Source organism: Triturus cristatus, chromosome 5_1, assembly GCF_964204655.1.
Source record: "Triturus cristatus chromosome 5_1, aTriCri1.1, whole genome shotgun sequence".
Lineage (NCBI taxonomy): Eukaryota > Metazoa > Chordata > Amphibia > Caudata > Salamandridae > Triturus > Triturus cristatus.
Genome location: NC_140587.1, coordinates 81,436,531 through 81,457,043, shown reverse-complemented (window position 1 = coordinate 81,457,043; position 20,513 = coordinate 81,436,531). Strand labels below are relative to the sequence as shown.

Here is a 20,513-nt window from a genome sequence, read left to right as displayed (position 1 = left end):
CTGCTAATTTCTTTTCTTGTGTAGCCATGGTAAGTTCCTGGCCAATCCAAACCCCAAGACTTTCCACCTCTTCCTTAAGGGTAGGTTTGCTGCCCATGCATGCCGGCCACTTCAGGTCTAACCACTGCATGGGATTTTTTCCTGCTACCAGCACCTTTGTTGTACTTCTGTTAAGTTTGAGACTGCTGGTAGCGATTCAGTTGACAACATGGGCATTCAGGCATGGGTGTTAAAGGGCGGAAGTGGTGTCCACCTGATGCGAAAGACTTATGATGATATGGGTGTTGTCCGCATAAGAAACGGCTGTAAAGCCATACTTTTTGATAATCTCAGCCAAAGACTTACATACTTGTTAAAGAGTGTCAGGTTGAGGGAAGACCCTTGTGGTACCCCACAATTCCATTAGAAGATTTTGGTGTGTTTATCCTCCTCAACAACTTGAAAAGTTCTATTTTGGAGGAAGGCCGCTTGACACTTAAGCCCAGTTCCAGAGATTCCTATTTGTACCATTCTGTTGATCAGTGTTGGATTAAAGACCGTATCAAATGCGGCACTCAGATCCAGAAGGATGAGGGTTGCAGATCCTCCATTATCCAGAATGGCAATAAGGTCTTCAGAGGCCGCTAAGAGTGCTGTCTCTGTACTTTTTCCTGCTCTGAAACCAGTTTGAGATGGGTGTAGGATATTACTTTCCTCTGGGCAAAAAGCCAAGGTATGATTTACATATTTTTGCAGGACTTTACTAGGTCCTGGCAATACAGAAATCGGGCGGTAAATTTAATTGGTCAGTGGGTTGGCATGGGCTTTTTTAGGTTGAGTATTCGAGACCTATTGTAATTTCTTATGTTGGGTTAAAGCCACCCCCCATCTCTTGATTTGTTTGTTTCAGTGTCCTTCAAAAATCCTTGCTTGCCAGTGGTCAGTCCTGCCTCTTTGTTCCTCCTTTCTCTCTTCCGTTCTTCCCATGCAGCAGGGACTAAGTACTATCTCATTACACTACACTTCTTTGTCTGTTCTCTGGGTGACTACTTTATTTCTTGGTTTCCTGCTCTGCTTCTGTTTGCCTGTGTGTAGTTTTGGCACCATAGCTGATTACATTTAAATATAGTTTTCCTCCCTCCCACCTCCTCCTAATTCCACAGTTGTATTGGGGGTACTTCTTTCGCCATGCTTCTCTCTTCGTGGTTATATTTTTTTGGCTTTTAGCAATTGTTGCTGTCGATAGTCATTTGGGCTTTTTTTTAGTAGGATCTTAATTTTTGGGATTTGTTTTATGGAGGATTGGGCTTGTTCCACATTGCTGCTGGCTCCGCCCCCCAAACCTTCCTGGGCTCCCACACTTCCTCACTGTCTGCCTGTGATTGATTGTAGGAACACAGGAGCTACTTTATTAGCCTCAGGAACCCACCTGCGCCCACACTTGCCACTCTCCTCCATTTTCTCGTAATTATGAACAGCTGCTTTTTAGGTCGAGCCAAGACAGCGCATGCGCTGTAGCAAGACCTGTAGTAAATAGAATATCGAGGGTAATTTCTCCAGCCGCTTGCCATTGGTTAATTCTGGCATTGCTGTTCTTATCTCGCTTATTGTTGGTTGGCCATCCTATACGTCACTTCCATTTTTGGAGGAAGCAGCACCGACCAACTACAGTTACGTTACACTGCAGGGCTGTATCTTTTAATTTAGAGACTACTTCGATGTTTTTTTGCCATGGCGCCTGGTTCACTGGCCGCTATGCGCATATGTTTCATATGCACTGTTGCCTGCCCCATAACGGCATGTCCCTAATGTGTGTGAGATTTACTGTCCCATGACTGATTCTCGGCATCCTACTGCACAGCTCTCTGTCCCTTTACATCCTCTCCTCCATGTCCTCAGTGTGTGTGATTTACTGTGAGAGTGACTGATTCTCGGCGTCCTACTGCACGGCTCCCCCCTGCCCCCATTACAGCCTCTCCTCCCTGTCCTCAGTGTGTGTGATTTACTGTGAGAGTGACTGATTCTCGGCGTCCTACTGCACGGCTCCCCCCTGCCCCCATTACAGCCTCTCCTCCCTGTCCTCAGTGTGTGTGATTTACTGTGAGAGTGACTGATTCTCGGCGTCCTACTGCACGGCTCCCCCCTGCCCCCATTACAGCCTCTCCTCCCTGTCCTCAGTGTGTGTGATTTACTGTGAGAGTGACTGATTCTCGGCGTCCTACTGCACGGCTCCCCCCTGCCCCCATTACAGCCTCTCCTCCCTGTCCTCAGTGTGTGTGATTTACTGTCCCAGTGACTGATTCTCGGCGTCCTACTGCACGGCTCCCCCCTGCCCCCATTACAGCCTCTCCTCCCTGTCCTCAGTGTGTGTGATTTACTGTCCCAGTGACTGATTCTCGACGTCCTACTGCATAGCTCCCTGCCCCATTGTGCGAGTCGTCGACTCGACTCCTGGACCGCTGCCGCAGCCAATCCTGTCGTGCAGGGGGAGTCTTCGTGGTGAAGGACTGACCCGTACGTGGCCGGCACTGCTCCTACAGTAAGTGCCACTATTACCGATTCAGACCTCCGTTCAGTGTAACGTGGAGGCTGGTAGTGAATAGCGCGGATATCCTATTCACCCGGCACAGTTTAATAAACATCACTTTAGTTTTCATCGTATTGTATAATCTGAATTAACTTTACATTGGTTGGTGAGCAGGTCAAGTCAAGCGCTGTGTGTCAAATGGGAGAGTTTCAATCATGGGGTAAACCAGGAGGGGCTTTTGTGTCTGCTTTTTCAGTACCAGCATTCCTTCGGCTCGGGATGCAAGTGACTAATAGTGCAGCTTTAGAGAGATGCACAATAAACTACCTGGCTGCCCAGTTATTATTGCAGGAGGCTGGAGACTTGACGGTGGACTGACAGGATATGAAGAGAAGCAAAGGTCGGTGTTGGGGAGGTGTAGTGGCTGATTCTATGGTCGCTGAGGGACAATGATGGACTAAATGAAATGAAGCTAAGCCGTGAAGGTGGCTATCCTGAGGCTTCCCAGTGCTGCGGCAGGCTGGGCAGCACTCAGAATCTGCGAGTCGGCTGATTGTATTGACTTAGGAATTATGATATTTCATTAGCAGGAAGCGGACATCATCTGCGCTGGGGTCTCACACATCCTATTTGGTACCATAACTTCTATTTGCAGCAGTTTTAAGATCTTCTTAGAGTTTCTGTGTTTGCTTAAATGGGTGTCATTTCTGATATTTATATGTTTTCCACCTCTTCATTGCTTGATTGTGCTTGCAAGAAAGTGTCACTCATAGTCGTTGAATGTCACTCATAATTTTACTGACCATCTCAAAATGTCACACATAAGCAATCTGAAACCTTGGCAGCTATGTGTGGCCTCTCCTCCTTGTCCTCAGTGTGTGTGTGTGATTTACTTGATTAAAGAGGCCTGAGGTGGACTCCAGCCCACCAGCCTTTGTATACGCACCCCTAACATCCCATAGCTCCGCCCACTGGGTTGGAGCGAAACTTTGGGCCCCTGCTTTTATTCTTTTACAATTTAAGCACTGCAGAAATAATGCCTTTTCAGGGTGCTTAGCGGACAAGTCACCCCTATATTGCATGTATGCAAAGGAAGTTTACATCAGCATTCTTCTTGTATCGGGAAAAAGGCAGAATGAGAAATTTACTTTTCCGTATGATTCACCCACGTGGACTTTCCATGTGGGCTCTAAATACCGATTTCTACAGGAGGAGTAGTGTCTGCCTCAGTCAGTACTACAAAACCCGTGGTACTACCTCTTGAGGTAATGCAAAATGACGTATTATCTCAGCTGACCCAGGGGCAAAACCATCAGGTCAAACCTACACAAAAGTGTCCACACAAAAACTCAAAATTCCGTAATATCGTGCGGTAATCAGTGAGGTAACCCTGTTTTTTAAATTTTTTTTTAACTCTTTATGGCAGACCTATGGGGTATAACTTGTACTCCCCCTGTAATCCCCCATCTCTGAATTACTAATGCTAGAAGCAGCGGTAAAACATGAGTCTGTCCTACAGAGGGTTTAGTCCCGGGAGCCCAGGGAGAAAATTCTTCTAAGTAAATTGTGCCCGCCAGGCACACTCCTGGAAACCAACAACTATTGTATTTTACTGGTCTATTCCTGGCATTCTATAACAAGCATTTGCAATGCAATAGGTTTCACATTTACGTGATTCTGAGCTCTTGACATTGCAAATAACAATGCCTTTTATTTTTGTTTTCGTTTTTAAAACATAAAAAAAGGCATTGTCATTTACAATGCAAATAGCTTAAACTTGTGTAAACGCGAGACCTATTGCAATGCAATTGCTTGTTATATTAGCTAACGCTCGCTCCACCTCCTTGTTAAATAAAGTGGCAGCGCCGTTTTTAGGTATCGCCTGAGCCAGCGCGCATGCGCTGCTCTGCGAGACATTTAGCAAAGGCTTTTCAGCTTCGAACACACGCTCGTGCGTGTGCTTTTTAAAAATTAACCCGCGATTGGCCTTTGCATGCGTCTTTCTAAGAAAGACAGCACGCAATTGGCTCAAGGAGGGTGCATGTACCGCCTTCTCTGGTCCTTGGCCAAGGGTCCTCGGAAGCGCGCGCGACCACCATCTGTTTCCAGTTATCGCGACCGGTTGCATTAATTGGAAACAGATGGTCTTCTCCTGCAGCAGCGGGCACAAGCGCGCTCACGCGCACACCACTTTCAGGCTTGTTTTTTTTGTTGCAGTTTTATTTTACGTGAATTTGACTGGAAGGTATTTCGAGTGCTGCTACTAATATAGAAAATGTCAGTGGGGGTTTGGATTAAAAGACTAGGGAGGTTGTGAATGAATGAAGTCTGCTTTTGTCCTGTTTGGGTGGTGATGCAGCTGTGTTAAATTTCACTGCCTCGCTTACCTTTAGCATCAAGACAATTCATTAGCAGGACCCGCGCTAATCTATTCCTTTCAGTCTGCCTGTTTTTGCGGCCGATAGATCTGCCCGCGTCTCACAGCCATTGTTCCGGAAGGCTGTGCGCGAGTCATGGGAGGCAGGTATTGTATTGTTACTGTGGTGACTAGACGCTGTAAGTAAGCACAATGTCAACATATACCGTTGAATACTATATAGTGCATACTGCGCAGAGTGAATATTTATGCTACCAGGCTTGGGGTTCAGAATGCTTTTGACTGGAAACTGTTTTTGCAGTGGAATTTTAAATGTGTACCTGCAGTTATTTCTAATAGGTCCCGTAGCATTCGCGAAACCCACGTTCAGTTCTTGTTCTTCATTCGTAGTCTCCTCGCCACAGGTTATTCTCCATTGCACTGGGGGAAACAACTCGTAATGGTACAAAAGCCTGATAAAATGCTTTCATATTCTTCACGCATTTCAGCAGTGAGAATGAGGCCGTATGCTTTAAAAAGTAGATATATATTTTACTTGAACAGTGCTTGTATCCCACCTCCATCTCCATGTATCTTCCTGTCCAACGTTTCTTGTTTAAATGCTTTGAGATGTGCGACTAAGTTGTTTTCCATTCACGAGATGTCCAGCTTGCCTCAGTGGACGTGACGGGCGGTTTCTGCTTTGCTTTGGACCCTTGGGTCCCGGTCTGGAGTGGGTCCCTGTGAGCGTTGTTACTCACACGTCCCCTTCTTATGTCTGTAGGACAGTACCCTCAAGGTCACCTTTATTTAGAGTGCAGGGTCGCCCCGTACTAAAAGGAGCCACGGAAGAACCAGAAACTGTATTCTGCGATGTGGTGGTGCACACGGACGGGCCTCTTCGGGGTCACTCGGTGCCTAATGTCAACGCCCTGAGTGCATGCGGAAAGGAAACAAACGTAGCTCTTCCCGTGTGCCTTTGAAAACCCGTTTAAGACTTGAAAAGCTAGAGAGAGAGAGCTTGCTTAGCAGAGGGGATTGATTTATCGACACAAACCAGAAAGTACTGCGCTATCTTCTGATCTTGCCTGCGTGCCAGATTAGATTCTTCTTCGAGATTTCAGGTGCGCCTTTAATGAAGCCAGCGCAGACATAGCTGCTGGCTACTGTAGCAATTGCCTTCGTCTTCTGGATGACACTTTGAAATTACCTGCGGAAGGAATGCATTGTGTCCGGAGACAGCGTATAAGCAGCTCCCGTTTTTAAGCGCCCCTTGCCACCCCCAACAAATAAATCACTTCTGTGCCTTTTAAGTAAATAGTCTGCAGTTTTAATTTCCTCTGCCGTTGAGACTGTCGGTGACTCCCGCCTGCTACTTTAAACCCCTACTGTTTGTAGGAAGCTGCAACCATGCTGGGGGTAGCTGGGACTAGAACCTGTAGTTCACTAGTTTCGGTGAGACTGATCGATTGGGGAGGCAGGATGACGAAAGATGGTCCCTATATGTCTCGATCAGAATCATACAGATTTTTAGGTCTCGCCTTGCTATCGCGTAAGCGATAGCAAAGCGAGACTATTGTAAGGGGGTTTGAAAAGTGCTCCCAAAAAGCGGATTGCATGGCTAGCACGCGCACAATCACGCGCATCGTGCCGCCATACAATCCGCTTTTGGGAGCACTTCAAAGGGTCCGCTCCCCCGCTTGGAATGCGCTCCCCCGCCCCCAAGCGCGCGCGCGCCACGCTCCGCCAGGCTTGTCTTGTTTGTTGTTGTTTGCAGACTCCTAAGAGCCCCTCGGGAGCCTGTCCTTGCTTCAGTCCCACCTCTCTCCCTGCAGAGCTTTTCACGTGGATGCCTCGCTTTCACTTTTACTTCAGGGATGCTGTGCTTAAATTTGTTATTTCACCAATGTCATGGCATCAATAAATTCCCTTTATTTTCTTCTCGAGACACCGATTATCTGCCATAGGGAAGCATGCTTGTTTTTAAACGTTTGTGGGCTGAGGCTTATTTCAGCGAAACAGGGATGTGCTTCCATCGTTTAGGCCAAATAACTTGAACGGTTTCTCCCAGGGGTGGGGTGGGTGGTTCTTTAAAATGATAGCTCTGCTTTAGCATCCAAGCAAGACCCATATGCAAGCCCTTCCAATCGATGTCACGGACCATGAATGTAAACTGATCTCTGCCTGTGGTGGCCTCGCTCCTTCCAAAGTTACCGGGGCTCCTCCTCGACTATCAGTAGCCCTAGTCCAACAAGGTATCGACATTCTGAAAGGAGCATGGGTTGAGGAACATCCTCATAGGAATACTGCATTTCATACGTAAGAGAAAAGTAATTTCTTGCAAACTTTTTCTTGGATGTTATGTAAAAAATCTGTGACATTACACTCCTTTGTCGTAATATATCTGGAGTGCTGTAGCACCGTCGTGACACTGCATCCTCACTAACAGTAAACTGTCTCGTGTTAAAAAGGACCAACGCTTTTTTCATGATGTTCGTTTTGGTTTGCACTTTTAAGGTCAACGTGACATTAAAACAATAAATGTATCTTTCCATGCCGTTTATTTTATGAATAAAGCATACTGACGTCAAGCCAAAAACGATAAAATTCTGATTGCCATTTGGACGAAGGCTGCACAGTCAACAGTAACTCAACTAGCATTTTCTTCTCCAGCATAACGTCTATAAGTGTGTTCGTCATCAGTAGTACGGAGGCCTGCGGCTTGCATGCGCGCGCTGCATTACACTTGTTGCATTAAGTAGTTAGGTAAGGTTAAAACAACTGTGTGATAAAACTTATTTCGCAAACTAAAAAATGTTCTGCGCTCTCTTAATGCACATCTCTGTGTCAGTCTTTCATTTCCACAGCTACAATGCTCAATTAGCAAGTGTTAGCTGGGAACAGACAACAGGCGCCACTGTGGCACAAGGCCGACAGAGCCATCCTCTTTGAGTAACCCCTCCTTTCTCCTATAACAGCGCTTGCATCCTGCTTCTCCAGGACTCCAGCCTCTCTGCTGGAAACAGACAACAGGCGCCACTGGCGCGCAACATAGACAAAGCCATCCTGCTTGATGAATGATTTACGAATTTCACGTGTTCAAAAGTAAACAAACCCAGAGAGCAAAAGCCACACACAGACATCCGCCTTAATTGATGTTTCCCCTCTAAGGCCAATTAATTTACGCCTAACTCAAATTTTTCAGATCCAGAAAAAACCTGTACTTTTTAAAGGATAATATCTTGCCCAGTATTGTTAACATAAAACATATTTTATCCTAAACATGTTGGATTTCAGCATTTCACACAATTTTAGTTACAATCGGGATCACAGCCCATTTGACAGAATGTTTCTAAAAGGAAACTGTCATTTACATTTTGCAGCTTTATCCCGTCACTGATTTAAAACAGCACACACTCCACTACCTTATTGTCTGTTGCCTTCTCTCACTCTTCCTTCTCTAATTCTCGGTATACTGAAATAACTCTAATCTAATACTATTTTGGAGCCTTTCTTTCTCTCTCACCCCTTTATCTGCTTTGCTTTCAAAACCCAAAATTCACTTTCATTCCACTTATTTCTCTCTCTGTATCCCGCGCTACCTTTTTAAATATGTACACATTTTAATTCACATTTTCCACTATCCCCTTTCACTACACCATTTTTCACTCTGTACACTCTTTCTCACTTTTCCTTTCTCACTTTTCCTATCTCCAGCCTCTCTTTTTTTTCCTGCTCTTCTCTCTTGCTACACCCTTTATTCTATGTACACATTTTCTTTCGCTCACTCCACAGCACCAATCAACACCACACCAGCAACAGTCAGCACCACCCTCGCTTGATTCTGCACCATCAGTCAGCACCAATACTGCATTCAGACGCACACATCTCACCACTGCACCTATGAGACGCCCCTGAAGCAGCACAACGCTGTCATTCAGCACCAACAGAGCATCATTCATACCACTACTGCACCACTCAATACCACTAGAGCATCACTCACCACACAACTGCAACAAACACCACCACCACAGCATCAGTCAGCACCACTAAAGCCGCATTCATCGCCAGCACACCATCAATCGACGCCAATTCAGCATTAATCCTCAAAGAGCTCTCCCACTGCACCTATGGGCACCCTTACGCTCTCTTACTCTCTCTCCACCCTCTATATTTTTTTAGATCTCCTCTCTCGCTATACACTTTATTCTATCTACACATTTTCTCTCTATTGCTCCACGGCACCAATTAACACCATACCAACAAGAGTCACCAACACCCTCGCTTAATTATGCACCAAAACAGAATCAGTCACTACAAAAAACTGCATTTATGTGCATGCAACATTGGCACTCACTCTCTCTCTCTCTCTCTCTCTCTCTCTATCAAAAACACCTCTCTCTCTCTCTACACACGTCTCTCTCTCTCTCTCTCTCTCTTTCTCTCTCTATCTCTACACACCCCTCTCTCTCTACCTCTCTCTCTCTCTCTCTCTCTCTCTACACACCTCTCTCTCTCTACCTCTAAGTGGCAGCGGGAGCCTGATAGCACTGTGTTGTAATTATCTTATATCATTTGGTTCCTTCCGTCCACCCCCCGCGAGTGGAACGCTCGTGGAATGTCATGAGCGTTCTAACCTGCACACCCTGTGTTGACAGTTTGCTCTGTTACCGTAGTGGTGATGGATGTTGGTTTATGATCCACAAATAAACCTTTCTGATATACAACTTTGTTGGATTATTACACTGGCGACGAGTTATTCGTGTGGAGGACGAATTGCTGACATCCCCTCCGTGTGTGGCCACAGTTGGGATGGATGGAGGAGGAAAAAGGAATAATTGATTGGAGTCAAGAAGTTAATGAAGAAACAAATGTGTGAAGAGAACTCACCGTAAAGAAGTGATTGGCGACGCAATTGTACAGAAATAATTTCGGAGGTACGTGCGTTGTAAATTGAACTGTAACCTGAAAGGATTATTGGAGGACTGTGGGCGAAATAAAGGAGGAGCTGGTGCCGGGACGTGGTTGCACAGATATTGTATCGGAGGTGCGGCGCGTTCTGAGGTGAATGAAGGAAAAGAGATTCACGTCGTGAAGCACGTAAAGGAGGAGTTGTGAGGGGAACAGCGTGAGGAGTGAGCACATGCGCGGAGAGACGAGGAGAGTAGTTGACTTCTGGCGGCCATGCGCAGTGTGTGACTAAGCTGACAGGAAGGAAGACGTTTGCCTTGCATCCAAGCTAGGGAAATGCGAGGAGAGTAGAGGAGTTTAGCAGCTATGCGCAGTGGGAAATAAAGGACCGACAGGAAGAAGAAGATCGAATTTCTATCACGGTGAGGAATCTAGGCGCTGGCTGGAAAATTTGTCTGCTAAAGTAATTGTGTGCCTGTAAAGCATACCAAGGAGGAAGCTTAAAGAAGACAGCGGGGTGAATCTGGAGCTATGAAGAACTTTACCTGAGGGAAGCCTCATTACTGACGTGAACTGAGAAACGTGGGAAGTACGGTGAGGCGCAGCATATCTCCGGGGGCAACTGATCGGCGGTGGATATAATCTGTAGTGACTGGAATTTAGTGACTGAAAAGTGACATATGGTGTAGAATAAGTTGTGGGAGGAAGTTAAAGTTAATAGTACATTACGTGGAAAAGTAAAGTGAAGGCAATTGGGAAGTGGCTTGGGTTAGAGAACCTTATTAAGGAGTAGTAAGAAGAAGTCGTTCGGTGGAGATTACAGTATGGCTGCGGCTAGCATGATACAGCCTACACCTTTTCTATCAGAAGCAGGGGAGCCTTTGGTTACATGGAAAGATTGGAGGAAAAGTTTTGAGTCGTATCTTATTGCCATAGGGGCAAGTGGGTTCTCGGCAATCAGAAGACAACATATTCTGCTTCACAATTTAGGGGCGGAAGGAAGGAAGGTCTTTGACAGTTTGCCAGAGTTAGATAATGATGAAGTGGATGAAGAAGGTAGAGATGTGTATGATTGTAGTATGAAGAAATTAGAACTTCAATTTGCGGACAAAATTAATGTGGTACTAGAAAGACATAAATTTTTTGGAAGGGTCCAAGGGAAGAATGAGAAGGTGGGAAACTACATTGCAGGTTTAAGAGGACTTGCAAATACGTGTGAGTTTAATGAGCTAACAGAATCCTTGATACGTGACCAACTAGTACGCTGTACTAATAATAAAAAGATTCAGGGAAAGTTATTAGTTGGCAATCCAGATTTAAGAATGGCGATTGAAATTGCTAAGAGTGTGGAGCATACAGTGGAATGCATGAAGGAAATGAGCACAACAGGTGATAACAGTGTAAGTGAGATAAATGAAGAAATGAGAGAGGTTTGTGCCATAAAGAATGTGAAAAAGAAAGAAGGGAAGGATGTGATTAACAGGGAGAGGATGTATAGTGAAAACAGGTTGAAATGCTTCAGATGTGGAAGCAGTGGGCATTTGGCTAACAGTATTAATTGTCTAGCAAGAACGGCCACGTGCAGGATTTGTAATCGCAAGGGACATTTTGCACGAGCGTGCAAGGATACGTCAGGCAGGACAGTAAATAGTGTGGAGAATGGTGATGGATACAAGAGGAATTTTGTTTTACAAGTGAAGGATTTGGAGGAAAGTAGTGTAAATCATATTGAGCTACCTAAATGTGAAATAGGGTTGGACGGAGAAAAGCTGGAAATGTTTGCTGATTCTTGTTCACCTTTTACTTTCATGAACAGTGAGACATTTGGTAAAAAATTCAGAAAGGGAGAAGTTGAACTACACACTCCAGATGTAATACCAGTAGGGTATAACAAGGACCCGATTCCTTTGGATGGAGTAGCCATTATGAGGATATCATTCAAGGATAGGAGTACGGTTGGGAAAGTCTATATTGCTAAGAAAGGGGCAAACCTGCTGGGATGGGGGCACCAGAGAGACCTAGGAATGAAATTGGATCCTAGTGCAGAAACTCCTGTCATGCTGGTGGGAAGAAGTGTGTGTGGGATAGGGGTGGGCGGAATTTGCGGAATTAACTTCCGCAAATTATCGCAAGAATGTAGAAAATCTCCGCAAACACGCCGGAAATATCGCGAAGATGCGTACGTTTTTTTGCCACCTGTTCGCGGTATTTTTTGCGTGTTCGCGGGCCGCCAACTTACCCATGCGGTCGCTCACGGGCGCGGCCATCTTGTTTTCACTTGTCCCGCCCTCTGGCGTTGTTTACTTCCTGTTCCGGGTCGCGCAATGCATGTTCGCGGTCGATATTTCCTGTTCGCGATCGCTTTTACTTGATCGCGTTGCTTTTTGCTTGCTCAGGGAGAAAATATCGCGCGAACTTGCGCACGTGGTCGCAACGGGCGCGGCCATCTTGTTTTCCACTCTATTGCATGGTTCTGGGGCCTGATTTTCAATCCTCCCTAAATCTTTTCAATCCTTTGTTTATAGCCACTTTTTTTGGATCTTTATTACTTATTATTTCTCTAACTATTTTCCTGCCTCTATATTTTTGGTTTTTGTGTACTTTTTTTTTGTTTTTTAGCTACTTTTTCTCTTTGTATTGCCCGCTATTTATTTCCTTTACTCCTTTATTTATTTTACCTTTTCTTTCCCGCCCCGTCCCCAGAACCATGTCCAAGGGCAGGGCTGTTCGCCGGCGCAGCCAGAGCCGCGACCGCCTTCCTTGCGGAAGGCGGCGCCCACAAGGGGTGCATGCACGGGCCTTATTTGGGGAGGCGGAGTTGGCTGCACTAATTTTCTTTGTGCAGCGCCACCTCCCCTCAACCCTGGCAGCAGGTGGCAGGCCTGGGTCCGGGTACGGCCTCCGGGAGCGTCGGCAGCGGTGGGGGAAGGTGCGCCGGGCAGTGTCGCGCATCTCTGGGGTCCGGCGCACCCAGGCACAGCTGACGCACCGGTGGTCCGACATCCTGGACCGTGAGCAGGACCTGCTGGACCTGCTAGGAGTGGAGGTCCCGGGGCTTGGTGAGTACCTATTTAATTATTACAACTTTGTGTCTGTTCTTCTGCTCTATGTTATATATTGCGAATATCTTTTTTTCCTTCCAACCAGCTAGAATGTTGCTGCTTGCAATACATTCCAGGTTAATAACGTTTAAAAGTCTTCTGTGATTATGACACAGGTGCTCTTCTGCGCTACTACTAATCTTACTTGTTTGCAGCTTTGCGTTTGCGCTTGCTTAGCGTGATTCTTCTTTACGAGTTTATTTTAGAGAAATTAAGTTACGTAATGCTACAGTGACTCACGTCCACTCCTTACTTTGTCCTGTCACTAATAGATAGGGGCGGATTGATACATAGGTTTAGGTACTTTGTATGAGCTTCTAATTGGTTAGTGGTATGCGTGATGCCCCCCTCACTCAGTTACGTGACGTGCTGCTAGTACGCCAGTCTTTAGAACCTTTCTAGTTTGTTCAATGAGTGGAGGTAGGCTTTGCAGTTACTTAGCAGTAGCAGATCAGCATCAATCAAACCAAAATTTGGTGTATACAAAAAATGTAGTCATGTTCATGTGTCCTCCATGATTGGATCATACACATTGTTGAGGAATACAGTGGAAATGCATACTTAATGTACAATTGGCATGCCTGGAATAGGTGGGCTAGGTTGGGTGGTACGTTGTACTAATACTTAGGCTTACTTGTAACTTAGTTTTCTGGAATCAGAATGGAAGAATGGATTACTGTTGATAAATAGTAACTTAAGTAGTCGAACTGCGAATCCCCCGATATTACATGTTGACCAGATGAGATCGGTCAATGTAGTTATTGCAATTGTTTACATAAGTGTTTTTTGACCGTTGTTGAAAAATATTGTATTTGCTTAAGTTGACACCATCCATCAATGTTTGTCTCTTTCTTATATCTTTCCTGTTCATCAGCACCCAGGGGCAGACGGGCAGGGACTGGGCAGTCGGCAGGACAGGAACACCACCAGGAGGACACCGCTGAGGGCTCCTCTGCTGGCCCCAGTAAGTCTTCTGGTTTTTAATAATATTTCTTATTCCATAACTTTTACTGCCCCATTTCTCCCGAACTATAGTGTGTTTCCAAATGCTATTTTTTTACCACCAATTATCCTTCGATCTGTACGGTTTCAAAAAGCTTATCCCTGCCTCCGCTATGATGACTGAGTACTACTACATACTATCAGTCTGTCTGTCTGTACTGTAGTAGCTAGTCTTGCCCAGTTGGCCAGTGCCACTCTTTGTGAAAGGTTGTAATATAAAACTCATATTCACCAGTAGCTCGTACAATCCGTTGGGTCTTTGTCTTGTACTACTTTTTACTCTTGTTGATGTTTAGGCTTTGAAAATTCACAGCAACAGCCCTACCAGATTTCTTAATATTTTGATATGATACCCTATAGGACATACCACTGTTGTAGGGATCTTGCACATACATTTGCACCAGAAAATAGGATGTTGGTGATGGTAGGTTGGACCTTCCTTGCACACCTCAATCAGAAATTCCGCACCCACCACAATTCCACTGCTTGACTATAGTACTGTCTTGTCATACCTATTAGGTCTCGGAACCCTCCCCCCAAGATAACCAACAAGTAGACAACCCAGAACATTAACACACCCAACCTCTGTCGTGGAAGCAATTCACATGCACACCCTTACTTTAATTTGCTCACTCGTGTAAGTTAGTCCACTCCACACCAAATACCACAAAGTCTATGTAAGTTTAAAATTTTTATTTCAATTTGAGAAGGTCTGTACACTGTTTTCTTAGCAGCACCAACCGGCAAATCAATAACATTAAAACAATATACATTGTTACACTTATACAGTTGGGAATTAAATCATGATAACTGAAGTGGTGGAAGGCAGCACCACCATCCCATAGCAATTTAGTTTATATACATTTATAAATGAAGATGTGAGTGAAGGGACCCCTCACCTCAGAAGAACCTAGTACTGGTAGTTGGTGCATCGTTCAGAAACTCTGGTTCGTAGAAGCGAATCTTGCGTCTGTAATGCGAAAAAAGAAATGGTGTGCGTTAGTATATTGCAACTTGCAAGCATTTCTCAGCCGTGCCAAAAAGTGTAGCATCTATGGATAAGCAATATGGACTAACAGTAACAGTAGTACACCAGTTCTTCCTAAAAAAGTGGCTTGTTAATGTTTGTTGACCGCCTGTACGCAGCGCGTAGACTAGACAGTAGCAGTGTGAGGCAGGTCATGTGGGCTCAAAGGTGTCTTAAGAAGCTGCAAGGTAAAGGTAACGTCACATGTGCATGGCTAGGGCTAATCAAGCAAATGCTACAATGATCATATAACTTAGTGTCTACTCTACTACTACCTGATTTGTACTAGTGATTTATGTTAGTATTAACTCATTTTTCAACCTTGCTACTGATCAATAGGGGGGAGGTGTATATGTTGCCTAATAAATGTGTAATGTTTTCTAGGCGCACTACCGACCACCATTGCTGGGGCCAGCGAAGGCGACGCCGAGGGCGAGGATGCGGCAGTTGCAGATAGCAACGGAGGGGGAGTGGCAGCACCAGTGGCAGGCGGTGGTAAGTTAGATTCATAATCTTTAACTATTGTTGAACTTGACAGCACACTCACTGCAAAGGTGTACTGTATGTATATGTATACTGTACAGTTGTGAATTAGGGCCCCATTAGGATGGTGGGTGTATTGCCCCCGCCGGGCTGGCTGGAATTCACTGCCGTCACAGCAGGGGCAAACCTCCCGCCATCCCTGTAGAAAATATTCAGACATGTCTAGGCAGAAAAGGGTTCAATATGGCGGTGGTGTCTCTCTCACCACACCGGCAGCCATATAATCTGCATTTTGGAATGCCTTTGCGTGGCTGCATTACCGTCCGCCACGGAAAGGCATGCACACATTGCAGAGTATGCTTGGGGGCCCCCATGGAGGGTACCTACCGATGCTATGGTACCCCCCCGACTTTCAAAGCAAAACGTGACAGGCTCCGTGCGAGGCCCGTCATGTTGTGCTTGGAAAAGCAGCACAACATTTTAGCATTGCTTTCAGCAAAGCCAACCAGAATTTAAATTTAAAATAACAGGGTGCGCCCGCCACTGTGCCGGGCGCATCATCCTGATTAATTGTCCCCACGGGACCCCCACCCTTTTTAGCAGTCGGATGGCGGGCGGACAAAGTCCGCCCGCTATCGGATGTCGTAAGTAAGTATGAGTTCTTGGGGACGTTTGAAGAGTGAACTAGAAGACTAGAATTCCCTTTAATTGGTATAGGACTAGGAGCCGGAGTATTGAGTAACCAATGTCCTCATCTATCTGATTTCAACTCCGCTTTGAAAGTTTTATGGAGAAGAGCACCTGGTGCACTGTTCAACTAAAAAGTGTAAGACAGGTGGAAGGAAGAAGGACGGGCGACATTTAAAATGTTATGTACTACTGTGCTTTATTTTATAGTGCTACTCTACCATGCCACTATGTGTATAAATAATTACCTTGTCCTACTGTTTTATTAAGACTATATTTTACAATTGTCTTGTTTTTTTCTTTTTGATACACAGCAACTCCGAAAGTCAACCGTAAGGAGTTGGCCGCCAAGGCACGGCGCCGGAAGCTGGAGGCAATCCAGCAGGAATACCGGCGGCTGGTGGTCCTAGCCGAGGAGGAGGAGGAGGCTGCTGCAGCTACTGAAGGCTCCTCCATTGCCCCGGGCCCCAGCCACCGCCCTCCAGCGGTACGGCGCCACCGCCGGGCGGCTGCCCGCCGCCACCGTGCCATCTCCGGTGCCCCCCCCCCACTGTGGCTGCAACTGCCGCGGCCTTAGACGCCGCGTCGCCCATTTAGAGGACCAGATTCGTGTCCTCCTCCAGTCCCGCCCCACCAGTTAGTCCCTGTCACTGCCCCTTTTTTAATTCCTGTTCGTTCTTCACTCGTTTGGGCGTTCTCTACTTCTATGGACAGTCGTTGGGGTTAGGGAGGTGGGTGGGTTAGCTTTTGTGGGTTTAGTTTATTTGTTAGGGTCAATTAAATATATTTTTCTATGTTACATGCAATGTTGTTAATGTTTTGTAGGTGGGGTAACTGTTTTACATCACACTGTTTCTTTGCTGGTGCATGGCCGCCCATAGCGTGTGTTTGATTTCAATAATTTGCTGACTGTATAAGACACAAACAGATAGATGCGACACACCTCACTCATTGACTGGTCCTACTATGCATTCTTTGGAGTGGTGTTTGAAACTGACATCATTGACAACATGTCCATTATTGATTCTGCCTCCCCCAAACTTCTCTCTTACCGGTGCTTGATGTTTATGTCCAACTGTGGCACAGCACTGGCTGCATGGTGAAGATGGTTTCCTTTTTCATACATGCCATGATTGGGGTGGTGGTGGTAGTATAGTAGTAGTAGTATACACTGGCAGGGTGGCAGCATTTCCAAAAAAAGAAAAGGAGATAGTCAATCGCCTTTGAGAGACTGTTAGAGGAGTAGTTGAATGAAGTACATCACAGAATTTACCGAGCAACAATTATATGCTCAAATATTTGACAAAAAAACTGAATGCTGGTTATTATGAGGATAGCCTACTAGACAGAGTTACAAACTATAGTTTTGTTGACTTGGCTATGCCTACAGTCTAACAGTTAGTGCTGTATATGAGGAATGACAACAAACAAATCCAATCAATGCCGGCAATTCATGCTGAGGTATATGTTCCTTTGTTAAATAAAATAACCTGTGAAATATCCTACTCATGGGTGGGCAAGCAGAAGAAGATCATCGCTCTGCATTGAAATTGAAGTAGTGTTGCTTTCACCACATCCGCCCCAGCAAGTGTGTGATTAAGTATTGGTGTACATTTAATTTAGTTACACCTCGACAATAAGTCACACAGCCCGGGGGAAGAGGGTTAGGGTCCGTTGATTGGATGGGAAGGGGGATTTTGGGAAAGGTTTGACATAGAAAAACAGTATGCATACATAGACAAACAAACGACAATCATTGAAGACTACCATACCATATCCATTCCATATGTTAAGGTATAAAAAAGGAAATGCATGCATGATGAGACCTGGATTACATACACTTCTATTTCTTGTTCTGTTCCGGCCTTAATACTTTAACAGATAGCAAATAGAAATTTTAAATATTGGTAGTGAAGAATCGTAAACACAGAGCAAACGTAATGATGATTGATAATAACAACTCCAAGAACACACTGTTGTAAAGAATGTATACAAGATATTAATCAAATTATTTAAAAGAAGTGAAAAGTGGATACTGTTACTGTCTTATCCTGGTCAAAAATGTGGACTGGTTTTTTGCATCTCGGCATTCCTCTTGCTCCTCTCGTCCATCAATCTTGGGTGTGTCGCCTCACCACTCGCCACTGCCCGGCTGGAATAAAAAGGTGATTGATTGGTAAGGTAATTAATATGCATTGTAATGTTTTACAAAGTTTTGGACAAGGCCCGGCCTGTAATTTTAGATTGAAAACCAAAGGGGATATTCAGAAAGAAACTGAAAACAAATGCACAAGTGATGGTGTAGTGCAACAAGAACACTTTCCGAGGTGGCATGTATGCATATGCATCATCTCTACTGTAGTCTGTTTCCAGCATAGACCTTCAACAGTAACAGGAGAGATCAGGCCCACAGTGCTTACCATTAGCACATCCTACGTTAACACTTTAGAGTCCTTTTTTTTTCTCTCAAAGAGTTGGACAAACGCAAAGCACATTATCCATTCCAGACATAGCATTTTACAGTTAAAGTTAGTAAAATCAATGCACTGCAGTCATCCCACCGCTACACTCTATTCAACTTCTACACAGACATTTGGGTGTGCTGTGGTTGTTGTTCACGTGTTTACCTTTAGGCTTTTCCGTTTTATGCCACTCATGAAACATCCTCCTGACTTCATCATCAGCTCTGATACTTCTACTGACTGAAGATCGGCCTGCAGTACAAGTGTAATTTTTATAACACAACAAGAGTAGAAATATAAATATTACTGACTTGAGTCATTCTTTATTGTGTACAGAAAGATAGATTACCACTAGTACACTTTGACATCACTTTGTGCACAACAAACAACGCAAACACAAAGACCAATAGCTCAGAGTCAGGTGTCCAATGCATGCCATTAATTATCATCATTTATTACCTGTTCCTTCTCATCTTAAGTTAACGGGCCGTCTCTTTCGCCATCATCATGACGGACGGTGCTGTTAAGTCACAGTCATTTGCATTGCGCAGATTGAGTGAGTCCCCTTCCTGTATTGAATTAAAAGCAATGTATCACCAAGATGCAGGAGAAGTACACATTTCTTGTTTGCCAGAAGAGGAAAATTAGTAATTACTAGTGTGTTCTGTAGAAAGTTGATTAGTGGCAGTGCACAATTACATCATTTCATGCGCAACACACCACAAAATCTACATCATTCAGTCTGCTATTCTGCGGCCAATGCATGGCATCAATCATTACCTGTTGCATCTCATCTCGTTAACGCTGCAGGCCGTCTCTTTCGCCATCATCATGATGGACGGTGCTGTTAAGTCACAGTCATTTGCATTGCGCAGATTGAGTGAGTCCCCTTCCTGTATTGAATTAAAAGCAATGTATCACCAAGATGCAGGAGAGAAGTACACATTTCTTGTTTGCCAGAAGGGGAAAATTAGTAATTACTAGTGTGTTCTCTAGAAAGTTGATTAGTGGCAGTGCACAATTACATCAATTCATGCGCAACACACCACAAAATCTACATCATTCAGTCTGCTATTCTGCGGCCAATGCATGGCATCAATCATTACCTGTTGCATCTCATCTCGTTAACGCTGCAGGCCGTCTCTTTCGCCACCATCATGATGGACGGTGCTGTTAAGTCACAGTCATTTGCATTGCGCAGATTGAGTGAGTCCCCTTCCTGTATTGAATTAAAAGCAATGTATCACCAAGATGCAGGAGAGAAGTACACATTTCTTGTTTGCCAGAAGGGGAAAATTAGTAATTACTAGTGTGTTCTGTAGAAAGTTGATTAGTGGCAGTGCACAATTACATCAATTCATGCGCAACACACACAACAAAATCTACATCATTCAGTCTGCTATTCTGCGGCCAATGCATGGCATCAATCATTACCTGTTGCATCTCATCTCGTTAACGCTGCAGGCCGTCTCTTTCGCCATCATCATGATGGACGGTGCTGTTAAGTCACAGTCATTTGCATTGCGCAGATTGAGTGAGTCCCCTTCCTGTATTGAATTAAAAGCAATGTATCACCAAGATGCAGGAGAAGTACACATTTCTTGTTTGCCAGAAGAGGAAAATTAGTGTGTTCTGTAGAATGTTGATTAGTGGCAGTGCACAATTACATCAATTCATTCATGCGCAACACACACAACAAAATCTACATCACTCAGTCTGCTATTCTGCGGCCAATGCATGGCATCAATCATTACCTGTTGCATCCTATTTTCAGTTAATGGCCATGTAGGAAGGTGGATATCTGACTATGGTTACCCCCAACTTTTTGCCTAGTGTCTAGCTGGTTTTTCGACTTAGTTGGCCTGAGATCCTGCCATTCAGGGTCTCAGGCTGTCTGCTCTCTCTGTAAAATGGACTCCATGTACCCTAGGTACATAACCAATTGGTAAGGATCACCTTATTGGACCCTGTACAGTGT

At 44.9% G+C, this 20,513-nt stretch overlaps 1 protein-coding gene and 1 long non-coding RNA gene across 3 annotated transcripts in view; both read left to right on the top strand.

Moving 5' to 3' along the window:
* Nucleotides 1–20,513, top strand: part of LOC146830254 (E3 ubiquitin-protein ligase TRIM39-like) — a 420,317-nt gene that overhangs the window by 53,841 nt on the left and 345,963 nt on the right. The window lies entirely within an intron of this gene.
* On the top strand, nucleotides 1,722–16,774 carry LOC146830256 (uncharacterized). The gene is made up of 4 exons (XR_014961402.1): nucleotides 1,722–2,518; nucleotides 13,749–13,838; nucleotides 15,288–15,398; nucleotides 16,388–16,774. It is a non-coding gene; the product is annotated as an uncharacterized LOC146830256 (long non-coding RNA).